This window comes from Camelus dromedarius, chromosome 15, assembly GCF_036321535.1.
Source record: "Camelus dromedarius isolate mCamDro1 chromosome 15, mCamDro1.pat, whole genome shotgun sequence".
In the NCBI taxonomy this organism is placed as follows: domain Eukaryota; kingdom Metazoa; phylum Chordata; class Mammalia; order Artiodactyla; family Camelidae; genus Camelus; species Camelus dromedarius.
In genome coordinates this window covers 29,751,135-29,767,667 of record NC_087450.1, presented here as the reverse complement: position 1 = coordinate 29,767,667, position 16,533 = coordinate 29,751,135, and the positions used below count along the sequence as shown (strand labels likewise).

General features: G+C 43.6%; 1 pseudogene; it reads right to left on the bottom strand.

Moving 5' to 3' along the window:
- Nucleotides 1-6,119: 6,119 nt before the first annotated feature.
- The window catches only part of LOC135322939 (protein TBATA-like), a 28,837-nt pseudogene continuing 18,423 nt past the window's right edge, over nt 6,120-16,533 (bottom strand).

Here is a 16,533-nt window from a genome sequence, read left to right as displayed (position 1 = left end):
CAGGTAGAAATATCCCTTCAGCTTCATGAAGTGACAGATGACAGTCTAACTGTTGAAGGGAAGACAGAAACATCTGTTAAAAAACAAAAACAAAAACAAAAACAATAATAACCTCGAAGTGTAGGTCATTTGCCACTTCACACATTGTGCTGTCACGAGGGCATCTGGAGTCGCCTCCCAGCCCAGCCACTGGTATCTGTAATCAAGGCCCTTGTTTTATTTAGCGCAAAGAGCTAAATTCTCATTGGGAGTTTCTGATGGAGAAGACAGACAAGAGTGGTACATGTCAGGGAGATTTCTATATAAACCATTTTAAACCATCTGGGGGTTAAAGGGGTAAACTCCATCACCTAGAAATTTGGGCTTTTACAGAATGACTCATTCCCCCAAGGTGTCACTTCAGATAAATGGGAGAGGAGAGGTAGGTTCAGTGTTTAGAAGTTTATAAAATCACAGAATTCAGCCAAATAGACAAAGGAAGATCAGCAGCAGCTGGCCTCTGTGAGGCTCTTGACGCAGCAGGGGAGGAGTCTGTGCTGCCCAAGAGACAGAGGGGCTCAAAAACAGGGTCCAAATTCCTGCTGTGCAAAAACCTGTAGATAAACACAGTCAGTTAACTCTCTGAGCCTCTGTTTTATCTTTTGTACAATGGGAATAACAACCTCTTAAGTGCCCAGTGTTATTAAATCATTGTGGTGATTTAATTCAACTCAACACATTTTGACAAATATCTGTTGAGAATCTACTGTGTGCCCTGCCTGTTGCTACATAAGCCCTGTAGGAAACAGAAAAGTGAAAAACCTGAGTCTTTAACTTCAAAGAGCTCATAATCTTGCAGGACCAAATTAACTAACACATGGTGTGAGATCGTAGAAAATATACGTTGGTCTCTGTTCCTGATTCCTGACACAGAGCATCTGAAACCCTTGTAATTTCCCGAGTGATGGTGCTGAATTGTGTTCTAATGAGGAGAGTCTGGGTGTGCTCCTACGTGGCTCCTGGGTGAGAGGACCAAGCCATGATTAGAAGCTTAGGATTTTCGGCCCTGCCCCCATTCTGTTGAGAGGGGAGGACTGAAAATGGAGTTAATGATGGATCACGTGGATGTGATGAAGCTGCGGTAGAAATGCCAACTGTATGGGATTTGGAGAACTTCTGGGTTGGTGAACATGTGGAGATTTGGGGAGAGATGAGCCTGGATTGGAGAGGACATGGAAGCTCCACACCTTCTCCTTGCCCTATGCATCTCTTCCATCTGTCTGTTCCTGAGTTAAATTCTTTCATGATAAACCAGTAAGCTAGTAAGTAAAATGTTTCTCTGGGTTCTGTAAGCCGCTCTAACAAATTAATTGAACCCAAGGAGAGGGTTATAGGAACCTCTGATTTATAGCCAGTCAATCAGAAGTACAAGTAACAACCTGGACTTGCAACTGATGTCTGAAGTCTAACCAGAGGGTCGTTGGAACCTCCAATCTATAGCCAGTTAGTCGGAAGGGATAGGGCTGGGGGTGGGGAGAGCAGTCTTGTGGACTGAGCCCTCAGCCTGTGGGATCTGATGCCATCTCTGAGTAGATAGCATTGGAATTGAGTTGATTTATAGGACACCCAGTCGATGTCCCAAGAATTGTTTGTAGATTTTGGGAGAACCTCTGCCCCACCTCCATGCATTGAAAACTGGGTCCCAGAACATACTTTAGAGGGAAAAGTGCTTTAGAAAGGAAACCCACTTCTACAAAAGAAAAATGTTGCTACTTTTTCTGGAAGCTTGGACTTTGTAGTGCCACTCTTACTAAAGGAGCAGCGTCACTTAAAACCAAGTTTAGCAAACTAAGGCTCATGGACTGAGTCCTGCTCACAAGTTGTTTTACAGCTAAAGTCTTAGCGGAACACAGCCATGCCCGCGCATGCTGTCCATGGCTGCTTTCCCACACTAACATCAGAGCTGAGTAGTTGGTACAGAGAGTGTGGCCCAAAGAGCCAAAAACTATTTTCTATCTGGCCCTTTACAGTACGGAAATGAACAAGAGTTAGCCACTATCACTTGTGGTTGGCAGAGACATACAGGCAGGCAGAGGAGTGGGAAAGGTTTATGGCAGAAAAGGTGAAGGCTCAGGGTCCTGGGACTGGAGGCTGCAGACGTGGGGAAGTGGGACAACCTATGCGAATGGTTGAGGGTCCAGACTTGGCTTCCTCTGGTTGGTCCTAATTTGGATGCATGGACAAAATTCAGGGAAACTGTCAGTTATTAATCATATCCTAGCTGTTTGAGGCCAGTTGTCAACCAGGGTTATTTTGGCTTCCTGAGCTGGTTGCTATGTCAGATAGTTGTCTGACTTCCTACAAGTCTGACTTACAGACAGCAAGCTGGCTTCCTAGGCTGGTTACTGTAGATAAAGCGTTGGTGTTCTGGGCTGAATGCTGTAGCTTATGGATCAGAGTCCTATTTTTATATAGGGTCTGGCATTGTCTGTTCATATATTCAGTCTCTCAACAAGAGTTTGCTTATTCTAGTGGTGATCATTTTATAATGTATAAAAATATCAAAATATCAAATCACCATGTTGTACACCTGAAACTAATATAATAGTACATGTCAATTATGCTTCAATAAAAATAAAAATATATGTATACATATGTGTGTGTATATATATACACATATGTATTTTAAGTTTGCTTATTCCAGGATTTAAGGGTAAGTGTTTAAGTGATCAGGTCCTGGACACTTGAGTAAGTTACTTAAGGTCTCTGTGCCTCAGTTTCCTCATCTATAAATTGGGGATCATGACAGTTCTTACCTTGTAGGGTTTTTGAAAAATTAAATCCATATAAAATGCACCCAACAGAGTGCCTCATACATAATGGGTCTCAGTGAATGTTATGCACGGTATTATAATCATCCCACAGAACTTAGAGTTTCTTCAAGGCAAGGTTTGTGGCTTCTGTCCCAATAGACCCAGCTTCCATCAGAGGGTTTGGCACATAGTAGTTGTTCAATAAACACTTGATGAGGAAATGAATGAATCATAAGAAGCCAGGGATGGAGGAAACCTTGGCAGCCCATCTCAGATAGAGGATAATCTCTGTGATTACTAGGCTTGGGGACCCCCATTCCCACCCTGAAATCCAGGCCACAGCCCTGCCCTGAAGCTAAGAGAAGCCTGCTCCCCACTCACACCACCCAGGGAGGTCCAGTGATGTGGTGGTCTCTGACTCTCAATGATACTTTGATTTCACTAAATAATTCAGGTGTTTTCTTAATCACCCAAGGTTTTAAACTGCCTCTCTGTCTTTTGGGAGCCTTCCCACTCCTGCATTGGTGCTATAGAAGTAGGTGTCAGTATTTACAATCTGACTCAGTAGTTTTCAAAATTCTGATCCTTCAAGTTAACAAGAAACAACAGCCAGGCAACCTAATTCCTCAACCTGCACCTTTGACCTTGACAGAGCCCGCCTTGCAAGGAAGTGGGACCTTGGGATCCAGCAGCTGCTGCAGGATCCTCTCCCAACTTCCAGTCCCTCTGCCTGGGAACAGCACCCTTTCCAAGCCACACCACCCAAGAATCCATCTTTCCTGTCAACCTTTGCAAGGAAGAGATGCAACTCCACCCTCCAAAACCAAGAGACCACTTGGTCCTGCTGATCTATCCTCTTAAAGCCTCTGGAATCAGTCCCCTCCCCCAATAGCCCTTATGTGTTTGCCATGTTTCAGACTCTCATAACTCTTCCCTTGAGCTATAGCAATGGCCTTCTAAGTCCAGTCTTCCTCTGCTCCGTCTCAGCCCCTGGTCCAGTGAGATGACCCAAGTCACTTTTCAGTTTGCAACCTCCAAAGACCTTCCATCACCTACAGGTTAAAGTTCAACACCCTTCAAGTGGCATCTGTAACCCTTCACTGAGCTCTCCTGGCCTGCTTTGTCCCCCACCACTCCTGCCTTGCACGTCACTGCCCAGAGTCACTGAAATGTCCAAGATGATTAGCCACTGGCTGCGTGCAGCTCTTTAAATTTTAATTAAAATTAAATCAAATTAAAAAATTCAGCTTCTTAGTTGCACTATCCACATTTCAAGTACTTAATAACTAGAGGCTATGAAATGGACAACATAGAGATAGAACATTCCCATCAACACAAAGTTTTAATGGACTCTTCTAGAAAAACCCAAGGATTTGTGTTTCTCTGCACACATCATGCTCTGTCAACCTGCCAGGTCTTTGCTCATGCCTCTGCCCGAACACCCACCCTCCCCACTTTCCACTTGGGTGATTATTCAAGGGTTAGTTAGGGGTCATTTCTAAGAAGCTTTGTTTGAAGCCCTAGGCTAGGGTGAGTGCTGGGCTTCTGAGTTCTAATAACTCCTCATGTTAGCTAATGTTTATCTGACTGCTTACCATTTGCTGATACATCTATCTTCTCCTTGAAACTGTGAGTTCCTTTAGGGCAAAAACCATGTCTTCATGGGCCCAGCATCTCCAGTGCCCGGCACAAAGCAGATGTTCATTACTGTTGGCTAAGCTCATCCGAACGGAACTCAATTGTACGTGACCACAGGGCGGGACTTAGCTGTGTGTCAGTGAAGATCCTCAGGTAGAGAGAAACTAGTCAAGAGGAAAGAGGACTTAACGGTTCAGTAACTGGGAAGTTCAGGGGTGGTTCTTGTTCCCTGCATGACCGGCTCCAGGGGCTCAGAGCATGTTATCAGCGCCCTGGCCCCCTCGCCATCACTCAGCTGTGTTGATTACCCTCTCCAGGCAAGATGACCACTGGTGGTAGCCTTGGTTCTAAATATTCCCAATTTTGTAATCTCCAGGAAGAATGAAATTCTCTCTACCAGCATCTATCTAGTGGTCTCCAGTAAGATGCTGTTTGGCCTTGCTTGGGTTGTATGCCTTCGTGAATGAATTACGGTGACTTGGAGTAGTTGCTGGGCTCTATCATGTGTTTGTTCCTAGGGTGGGGGTGGGATGGAGTACCAGTTCATCATGATTGGCAGCTCCCCAGGTGACTTGGAAAAGGAAAGAATCAGCTGAAAGACCCAGAAGAGTGGGCTGGAAAAATGCTGGGAGTCAGGAAGGTCCCCACCCCCTCCGGAGCTGAACTGCTTGCCTCCTGCTGCCCGTTACACCCACCCCATGTAGACCAGAGCCTCAGGGGAGTGCGGCCACCTTCAGGTCTCAAGCCACCAGTCAGCAGCCAGCAAGGGGTCTTGCGTTTAGGTTTCTCTGGCCTGGAAATACATAGTTGATGGAGCTTCTAAGGACTCTGGCCCTATTCTGGAAAGATCCCTTGTACAATTCACCAGCTCTGGTCAGGACCCCACAAGCTGCTACAACCTCCCTGCCTCCCATTTAAAATATTAAGTTATAATTTGCATACAGTAAAATTCACCCTTTTTAGTGTATTGTGTCATGAATTTCGACTGCAATTGTCTACCACAATCAAGATATGGAAGACTTCCATCAGCCACGAAAAAATTCCTTGACTCTTTGTGGTCAACCTTTCCGCCATCCTGGTCCCTGGCAATCACTGCTCTGTTTTCTGTCCCTATAATTTTGTCTTTTTCCAAAAGTCATATAAATGGAAGCATATAATATTTAGACTTGAGTCTGGCTTCCTTCACTTAAGCTCAGGGCAACTGAGATACATCCATGCTGTCCTGTACACCAAGAGTTCATTCCTTTTTATTGCTTAATTTCATTGTCTGGATGCATGCACCACTTTTCATTAATCATGCTTTACTTCAGGGACACTTGGGTCATTTCTAGTTTTTGACAATTATGAATAAAGCTACTATTAACAGATTTTCAGTTCTCTTGGGTAAATACCTAGGAGTGGGTTTTTTAGGTTGAATAGTAAGTGTTTAATTTTATACAAAAAACTGCCAAACTGTCTTCTGAAGAGACAGTATCATTTTCTATTTCTACTAGCAACGTAAGAGCACTCCACTTTACATCCTCGCCGGAACTTGGGTTTGTTAGGTTTTTTATTTTAACCATTCTAATAAGTGTGTAGTGGATCTCATTGTGGTTTAAGTTTGCATTTCCCTAATGACGAATTACGTTGAACATTTTTGCATGTGCTTTTTTACAATCTATATATCATCTTGGGGGAATTGTCTGTTCAAATATTTTACCCATTTTTTTTTTAATGCTGGGTTGATTTTTTTTTTTTTTTTTTTGAGAGCAGAACTGTCCTCTTAAGGGGAAGACAGTATTTTAATAGGCTCCATGTGATAGGAAAACAGGTATTGCTGTTGAGGAGGTGGGGGATGAATCTCTGAATTCAGGGGCTTCTCTTGAGCAAGAGGGGAAAAGTGGCATGAACCCCTCAGCCCTCTGCCTTTGGCTTTGATGCCTTCTCTTGTGGGTTCTGGCTTGAGGGCATGCGGAGAACTTGTGCTTTCCCACTGTTCTCTGGTTTTTCCCTTTTTGATGGAGGTGGTTTCTTCATCTTCTCCAGGAATTAGCTGTAGGGTAGCTGTTGCTTCTCTTAAGGTGGTTCTTGAACTTCCTAGAGCTGGTTCAGGAGTTTTTCTGCGGGGATGGAGACGAGGGGCTGGGGAAGGCACTCCACCACCGCTGTCTGCAGGAGCCCTTAGTGCCATGTCTTTCTCCTTTAGGGGAGCGTAGAGTAGCCAGAACTGGATAGCATTCAAGGAGTCTGTTTGCAGGATTTGAGAAAGGAGCTCCAGGATCAGCAACTCCTGATCCTGCAAGATGAATGAATGTCTGGACTCCTCCATCTCTGCTCAAAGCGTTGTTTTTTTAGGCCCTGGTGGGAGTGGTGGCGGGCCGTGGCCCGGGGGAAGCAGGGATCAGCCTCCCAGTGTCTGCTGAGTACTTTGGCCCCTGCTCCTGCCGTGGCTTCTCCTTCTGCTCCTTGTTCTTCAGCTCACTCTCCTTGGTGAGGGTGGCCATGCAGGAAGCCAGGTCTTTCAACTCCTTCTTTCAGGCCTCTGGGAGGAGGGGACAAGAGCTGGCCGACTGATATCTGGGGCCCTCCTCCCTGCCCTCCCTGTGGCCCTGGGTGTTGGGAGTGCTGTTGGTGGAAAAGCCTCCTCTATTTTTTTTTTTTATTATTGAGTTTTGTGGGCTCTTTATATATTCTGGATTCAAGTCCTTTATCAGATATATGTTTTGCAAACATTCTCTTCTAGTTTGTGGCTTGTCTTTTCATTTTTTAAGTGTCTTTTGGATAGCAGAAGTTCTTAATTTTGAAGAAACCCAAGTTATTAATTTTTGCTTTTATGCTTTAAGTGTCATATCTAAGAAATCTCAGCCTAAGCCAAAGCCACAGTGTTTTATTCTATAAGTTTTAGAATTTTGACATTTGTATCTATGATCTGAGTTCATTTTTTATAGGGTATGGAGTATAAATAGAGGTTCTTTTTTTTTTTTGCATGTGGATATCTAGTTATTCCAACACCATTCCTTGAAAAGCCTTTCTCCATTGAATTATCCCTGCATCTTTGCCAAAGATCAATTGATCAAATATACATGGACCTATTCCTGGACTCTATTCTGTCGCACTGATATATGTCTCTCTCCTCTACTGCACTATCTTGACGACTGCAGCTTATGGTAAATCTAGAAATCAGGTAGTGTGAGTTCTCCACTGCTGTTCTTTTTCAACATTGTTTTGGCTAGTCTAGTTCTTTTGCCTTTCCATATAAATTTTAGAATCAGCTTGCAGACTCCACTTTTCTCTGAGGAGCCCATACGCTTGCAGGGGTTGCCTGATCAGGATCCACACCACCGTTCATGATATATAAGGATAAGGGCAAGACTCTGGAACCAGACTGTTCAGACTCAAATCCTAACTCCAGTTCCTACTAGAACTTGGGAAAGTTACTTGACATCCCTGTGCCGCTGTTTCCTCTTCTGTAAAATGAAGAAAATGGCAAATACCTATTTTATAGGATTTTATGAGGACTGCAATAACACATGGAAAAGAAAACAGTACCTGGCACATGGTAAACCCTTGATAAGTGTTGGCTCTTGTTTTCTCTTTATTTATCTCCATCTTTCCTCCTTCTGTCCACACTCCCACTAACATCCCACAACCGCTGAATTACTGATTTTTCTTCCAAGGACATTTCTCAGGCTTGTAAGCCACTTAAAAGCCAGCTCATGACATTGCCCTGGCTCTCCTCCTATTCGATATACAGATAGTATTTGTTGTTTCACTTTAGCTGTTCCCTCTCATTATGACGTTTATAGAAAATCTGCTTTGTGAGCCATATGACTTGGCTGCTAGTAAAAGGCCGAGCTGAGCTCTGCCTACTGTGTCCCTGAGGTTGAAGGCCAAGCCCTGTCATGATCCCCACGACTGCTGGTAGGCGAGGCCCGTGCCTCTCTTACTGGACTGGTTCCATTCTTCCTGCATCAGCCTGGCATCTCCCAGGGGCAGGGACTTGATCCATAGGATTCCATCAGAGACCCCTCAACAGCAGAATCTACTTCCTCCAGAGGACCAGGAGTTGCGTGAGAGTCAAGTCCCAGGGTCTCTGATCTGCCAGGGATCCCCCAGAGGTATTCTTAACTCTCCCAGTGCAATGGGATCACTGAAGTCTGGGGGCTATATCTACTCCAACGCAGAACACTTTTTTCCTAAATATTTTAATGATTTTTACCATCCTAGTTCTGAAATGGATTGCTTTTTCACTACCTTCTTTAAAGGAAGTCACTGGGTATCATTTAACGTTTCCTGTTTAATTCAAAGCTAGAACCATGTTCGCCAATGGCTACACAGCGATGTCATGACTGGGACCATTTAAGGCACAGAGGCTGTTTCCACCCTGCCCTAATGTCTCCCAGACCTTCCTACAGGTTAAGTGCATGGGCTTCCTCGTCTGTCAGCACTTAACTGTTTCAGGGTCTATCCCTTTGGTTGTCTAAACCAAGAAATGAACCTGAACACTAACAATATTGCATTATTAACGGCAAGAACAACAAGAAAGAGAAAAGCAGCCCCTGGGAGTCCCTGGGAGCTGCGAGCTGGCGAGGCACCCGGAGCTGGGATGTGGCGTTCCACTGTTGAACAGGAAGGCTCCCACACACCATCAGCACTCAATGAGATCACTTTGGGAGCCAAATCAGAGCATGACAGTGTTGAGGCTCAGGGCAGGCCACCCCAAATGTGCCTCAGTGGCATACTGATTATTTTGAATTAGTTATTTAAGAAACAGCCAATGTAAGAGGGAGATCCTGACCCTCCTCTCTGTCTCCCTAGAAGCAGGAAATAAACCTCTCATGTGAAAGGTGCCTTCCCTGCATGTGGTGGTGGAATGACACCCTTTATCTAGAGAGAGAGGGATTTAGAGCCAAGAAGCCTTGTATCAACAAGCCTTGTCACTTCTTTAACTTACTACCCAAGCCCTAACTCTGTTTAGATCCTTCACTAATTAAGAACCCCAAACCTAAGTTTGTTCGTCCTGTCAATTCCTTACAACTTTATTGTTTCTTTGTCTAAAAAGTATAAAAGCTGCCTGCTTTGGCCACTTCTTAGGTCCCATTTCTATGAAACGTCCACACAGATGAATTTTAATGTGTTTCTTTGTCTCCTGCTAATCTGTCTTATGTCAATTTTATTATTAGTCCAGTCACAAGAACTCAAGAAGGGGAGAAGAGGGTAATGTCCCCCTCCCCAACAATAATGTGGACTGTTATCATGTCTGAATGTAGAGCAAACACGAACACTGTCCAAACCACAAAAATGACCAAACATCCCTTCTACTTGTCTAATACGAGTGACCGCTGCCTTTCTAGCGATTACAGCTGTGGTCTCACTTCATGCCCCCTGTCTTCTAGGTAAGAAATACTAAGGTTCCCAATGATAGAATTACCTCCACTTTCTGAATTGAATATTCAGAGCAATGCCCTGCTTCTTGGAACACTCCTCAAAATCACCTAACACAAGCTCCAATCCTTAATAAGCCCTTAGGATATAGTTCTGCAAGACTGCTTTAATTCAAAGAGGAGGCTCCCAGTGGAATTAAGGAATGACAGTAGGGCCCTTGGGAAGTTTTCTGCGTCCCTCAGATCCCAAACCTTTGTTGAAACCTGGTTATGCTTAAAATGTGGGTGAAGAGTAATCCGTGAATCTCTAGGACATTTTGGATTAAGACAAAATCCAGTTAGGAACATAACATCCCCCTCTTGCCCACCCACCCCACCCCACTCCTGATTATCCTGAGAGGGATGAGCTCAGTTCAACTGCATTAAAGAGAAGAAAAAAAAATTTAACCGCTGAAAAAATTATTAGTAGAACAATGTCTGCCAACAGAGATTGCTTCAATAATGGAGCCCAAAATAGAGTGAACAAATAAAGCTGTCGAGACGTCTGTGGGTTTAGTTTCGGCAAGCGTTCCCCGCTATTTAGAAGACATACAAATCATCTTTGCAACAACCAAGGAGCATTTTATTTCCGAAAGGGACGGATTTCTTGTTTAACCCATTTCATTTCCTTTATGAAACAGGAAGCAAACGCCTCACTCTTCTGGAAGGTGGTAGCATATAAAAACACATCTAAGTGTGAAAGTGAGGCTATTCAGTCCACCACAATTAAAAGTTTGAAATTTGGGCTAATGTTTTAAATGCGAGAAAAGATTTGCTTCACCTCAGTCTCTTGCAGCCAAGATTCTTTAAAAGGAAGGATTTGGGGACCGTAAGCAGAATAGGAGTTTGTGTTTTATCTCAAGTTGGAGATGGGGGCAGGAGAGCAAGTCAGGACCCAGGGCAGGGGGTGCTGGCCCTCCTTCTCTGACTTTCTCAGGAACCCAGTGGGTCAGGCAGCAACCCCAGACTGGAAGCCCATGGTAATTTTCCATTCTCCTGTAGACTACATTTCCAGTTGCTCTGCCTCTACAATGCCCCGTATCTGTCTACTAGCAGGAGGAAATAATTATTTTCTCCAACATGGCAGTGTTTTCTTTTTCATTCCTTATGGAGCTGCCATTAAGTCATGGGGTTCTCTGGGGAAATCACTTTAATCTCTTTGGGGGTGACTTACAAGTCCCTAAAGGTGATTCAAGTACAACCAGGCAATATTTCACTACTGAATCAGAGAATGAGCTGTTAGAAAAACTCATTTGCTAATTCACTTGACCATCTCTCTCTCTGGAGGTGGCCCTCCACTGAATGGCCTCCTGCCACAGCCTGCTCCCCTCCGGCCGCCTTCTGAACAGCTGCGTCCCCCGCTTGTGCTCCCCACCAGCTGACTCCTAATCCCTGCTACTGACTCAACTGCTAGCTGCCTACGGCTCTGAAACACCACGATGGGAGCATGAGACCGCTTTCAGGCCGACCCACGATTAAAGACACAAGGAAAACCTTCCAGAATCAAAGTGGTCGTGTTGGGATTGGCAAGGAGGGAAAAAAAAAAAAAATTACCCTTCTAGGTTCTTTGCTGGGTCCCTGGAACAAAAGACAGATAAACAGGAGAAAGGCACATAAACTTATTGAATGTAAGTTTTATATGACAGGAGAGCTCTGGAACCCTCATAAGGAAATGACTCAAAGAAGCTGTCAAATCAGAACATTTTGGTGCTAGGGTAGGGGCTAAGTGTATTAAGCTGGAGGACACTTAGCAGGTCTGTTTGTTCAGATTCCTCCCAGTCATCCCCCATCTTTGGAGATAAGGATGCTCCTTTACAGGGAGAGCACTTCTCACATGAGGGTTTTATGACCTGCTTCGGGGGAAGGTCAGAGAGTCCCTCCCACAATTGCTGTTTGTCAAATTCCTTCAAATATTTCTTAAAATATTCACTGTGCTAAGGTGCCATATTTTGGAGTAGCGTGTCCTGAACACCATCAGGATTACGGGGAGTGTGGCTGATGTTCTGCCGCAGGAAAGACTGCTCCAGGCATCAGGGGAGCCTCTCTCTTTCTGTTCCCTGCTTCCCAACCTGACATGCTGAGCATTAATTTTTGGGATACACAAGGCCGCCAAATACTCCTTTTAAACTTGCAAGCTTCCCACCCATCCCCACCTTCCAGAAATTTCTCCTCCACAGAAGATGGCTACTGAATAGAATTGTTAAAAACACTGGGCTCCCTACTACAGATTCTGCCAACAGCCAGACCCTTAATTGTCTTTGGGATTTTTCCTATTCTTTCCTGTGAAATGGAAATAATCAAAGCATGGGCTAGCCCAGAGTCCTTGCAGGACCATTAACTGGAGGGGTGTGGGGAGGCAGGATATTTCCAGAAGGTGGGGAAATACTCTTTATAATTTTTTTTTCTTTGAGGTCTGAGAATTTAACTATATACTCCTGGAAATAATTATTATATACTCTGTTTTCCCAGAGTGATATGATAGTATCTCTACCTCATTAACCTGACCCAGTCAAAGCTCAGAGATCATGAGAACTGGAAGGGACCTCAAGGACCATTTAACTCAGGGGTTCTCAACTGTGGCTGCTCTTATAATCACTCACTGAATTTTTTAAAAAGTACTGAGCTTGGGCCCCACCCCCGGGCCAGTTGTATCATACTCCCCAGAGAGCCAGAGCCTTCTTTCCTGAAAGCTCCCCAGGTGACTTCAGGGTCCAGCCAGAACAAGCAACAATGATCTGGCCTGGCAGTCTCTATACAAGGTTAAAACTGTGGGGAGGTGATGTGAGTCAAACCAGTCTCCCAGGAATGGGATCAGATGGCCTGTGGCAGCCAAATGGAAGCAAAGGTCACACAGGGACGAGGAGGATGGGGAGTTGCAGCAGAGTCCTGGTCACCATCACCCAGTCAGTCACCCAGGTTTGCACCTGCTGTGTGCCAAGCTCAGGATCAAGCACTTGGGTAAAAAGTGTACAAAATGAATTACTCACACTGCTCTCCAGGAGCAAACCATTTCCTGATGGACTTGACCAAATACCAATAACTAGAGGTAGGGGAAAATGGGCTTTATGCTCAAAGATGTTCATTGCAGTGTTTTTTTTTAATTGAAGTATAGTTGACTTACAATCTTGTGTTAGTTTCAGCTGTACAGCAAAGTGATTCAGTTTTTTTTTCAGATTATTTTCCATTAGAAATTATTACAAGATACTGAATATAGTTCCCTGTGCTAGTAGGTCCTTGTTGCTTATCTATTTTATATATAGTAGTGTGTATCTGTTAATCCCAAACTCCTAATTTATCCCTCCCCCCCAACTCTTTCCCACCAGTAACCATAAGTTTGTTTTCTATGTCAATGAGTTTATTTCTGTTTTATAAGTAAGTTCATTTGTATCATTTTTTTTAGATTCTACATATAAGTGATATCATATGATATTTGTCTTTCTCTGTCTTACTTACTTCAGTTAGTATGATGGTTTCTAGGTCCATCCATGTTGCAGTAAATGGCATTATTTCATTCTTTTTTAGAGCTGAGTAATATTCTTTTATACACGCACACACACCCCCCACACCTTCTTTACCCACTCATCTGCCAATGGACATTTAAGTTGCTTCCATGTCATGGCTATTGTAAATAGTGCTGCTGTGAACATTGGGGTGCATGTATCTTTTCAAATAAGAGTTTTCATCTTTTCCAGATATATGCACAGGAGTGGGATTGCTGGATCATATGGTAGCTTTTTAAAAATACATATTTTTAAGGAACCTCTATACTGTTTTCCATAGTGGTTGTACCAACTTATATTCCCACCAACAGTGTAGGAGGGTTCCCTTTTCTCCACACCTTCTCCAGCATTTATTATTTGTAGATTTTTTGACGATGGCCAGTCTGAACAGTGTGAGGTGATACCTCATTGTGGTTTTGTATATATATATATTTTTAATTGAAGTATAGTCAGTTTACAATGTTGTGTCAATATCTGGTGTACAGCATAATGCTTCAATCATACATGAACATACATATATTCATTTTCGTATTCTTTTTCACCATAAGTTACTACAAGATATTGAGTCTAGTTCCCTGTGGTATATACTATGAACTTGTTGTTTATCTATTTTATATATATTAGTTAGTGTTTGCAAATCTTGAACTCCCAATTTATCCCTTCCCACCCCCCTCATTGTGGTTTTGATTTGCATTTATCTAATAATTAATGGCAGTATAATTTACAATAGTGAAAAAGTGAAAACAGTTTTCTAGTCATAGAATTTGTAAATAAACACTAGGTTATATCTACTTGGTGCAATATTTTGATGCCTTTAAGCTCGGTTTTCCAAGGAGATTTTATTATCACAAGGAAGTATCCTCATTATAAGTGAAAAAAATAAGATATAACCTCATACATAGGCTACATGCATATGATCATAGATTATATACATAAGTGAAAAGCTAGGAGGAAACAGACCAAAAGTTAACAGGGTGTTTCCTCTTTTTTACTTCTTCCTTCCTTCCTTTTCTCTATTTTTCAATTATTTTTAAATGATCCAGGCCAAGGAGTTGGAACTCAGTGGGTGAATGGTGGGGGCCATTTCTTGCCTCTGTAATCTCCAGAGTGCCCTGCAGTTTGTATCCCATCCATGTGGGGATCCTCATCTGTGGGCATGGGCCGAGAGGCCTGCCAGGGATCCCCCAGTGGGCTACCTGGAAAGTCAGAGATAGGACCCAAGTCTCCTGTTTTGTGGTATGGATCTTCATGGAGCTGCACAGTCTGAACACATGGGCAGAGAGGCTGTGAGGAAGGCTTGTGCCCATTCTGTGGGGCTGGGCCCATTCCCGGAGGCCTGGGGCTCGCTCCTCATCCTCCTCACTCTCCCACACAGGAATGAAGACTTGTAGGCAGCAGACCCTACAACCAGGTGATGCAGGAAAGGCACCTGTGGGGCACTGGCTCCTTGCAATGGTTGTCAAAATGATCTTTAAGACCAATTATTCTCACCATGGTGAGGCCAAACCAGTCGTAGGAACATCCTGGAGGAGGGAGGGTAAAGGCTCGTTGAAGGTGGGTATTTCAATGCCAAGACTTGACTAGAATTCAGGGAGAACCATATTGTAATAGTTTAGGATTGATGGATATATGATCAGGCCATCAGGCCACCCAATATGGCTGTTCTCTTGCTCTCTGTACGTCCCCTGCTCTCCCAGTACCTGCTTCACCTACATCCTACTCATGTAACCAACCTTCCCTCTTAATCCTAGAGCCCCAACAGTAAATGCCTATGGCCTTGCCCCTGGCCCCAGCTGGTGATCTAATCTTTAGATCAGAACTGTTTCTACTGTGATAGTTTATCAAAGGGGCAGTGAGAGACATGCCTCTGCTGGTTACCCTGGTAACTGATGAGCCAACCTGAGGTCAATTCCCCCTATAACTGGTAACCTGCCCCTCTCCGTAGGGAGGAAGACTACCACTGTGCCCTGCCCGCAGTCCACCACACACAGTAGGGTGTCACTCCAAAGCCTTGCTTCAGACATGTAAGATCTCCCTATCAAAACAATGATGTCTCTGTCACTGATTCCAGGCTCTTTCTTTGCTCTTGAGGCTGAGCTAGTACAGGGCTTGCAGGCCTGTGGGATGCAGCCCAACAATGGACACAGCAAGGCAAGGGTTGGAGGCAAAGATCTTTGAAGAGTCTTGGGGAGTACTGTCTTTTGATGTTTTTGAACTGTTAAAAGATAAAATGAAACATTTAAAAAATTTAAAAACTTATTTGAGCAAAATTCATTCAAATTAGGCAGCATCAAACCAGAGTGGCTTCAAGCACTGCACTGATGGGAGCCAGAGGCAAACTTTTATAGGGGAAAAAAAAAAAAAAAAACCAGAAGCAAAGTAAGGAATTTATTCATTGGCTATATCTTAAAACCTAGTTGGCTGTGATTGGTTGTCCTTAGGTTTCAATCTGTTAACACTGAGGCATTTACAGGCTTAGATTTTTGGTTTGCTTCCGTAGACCACCTCAACCTAATTTGCCTCCTGGTCTAATTAATTTCACATTATTAATTGAACACATTATTATTACTTCACATTATTATTGAGGATTAAACAGTCTGATGTTCATTTAAGTCACAGATTCCCAACCTTGGCACTTTTGACATTTTGGTCTGACTAATTCTTTGTGGTCAATCAGCGCATTGTAGGATACTTAACAGAATCCCTAACTATATGCCAGTAGCCCTCCGCCCAAAGATATCTCCCTGCATTGCCAAATGTCTCCTGGGGGTAAACAGATTTCAATAAGTCTTTCAGGAAGTTGGTAGAATGAATAATAAATATTTGCAACTTTTATCATCCTTGGAAAGACTTTCCTGTCATGGTAAAGTCAGGTTGATAAAGACAATGAAAGAGCAATGTCATGTTAGTGTAGACTGTCAGCCAGCTGCTTGCAGATGGTTTCTGTTCTCACCTTTAGGCTCTAGTCTGAGCCTCTAGCTTCGACTACCCTCCTGACTTCAGCCTCTTGCAATCTCCTGTTCATGGTCAGCTTTTAGCTAGAAGATATGACCTCTCTGAAGTTAAGAATCAGTAGCTTTTAAGGAATGAAAAGAAAACATGCTAAGGTTTATTGAGCCCTTACCTGAACACAATAGACTTCATTTATCCCCATAAAGTGTCACTACCTATTTTTATAGATAAGGAAATCGAGGCTTAGAA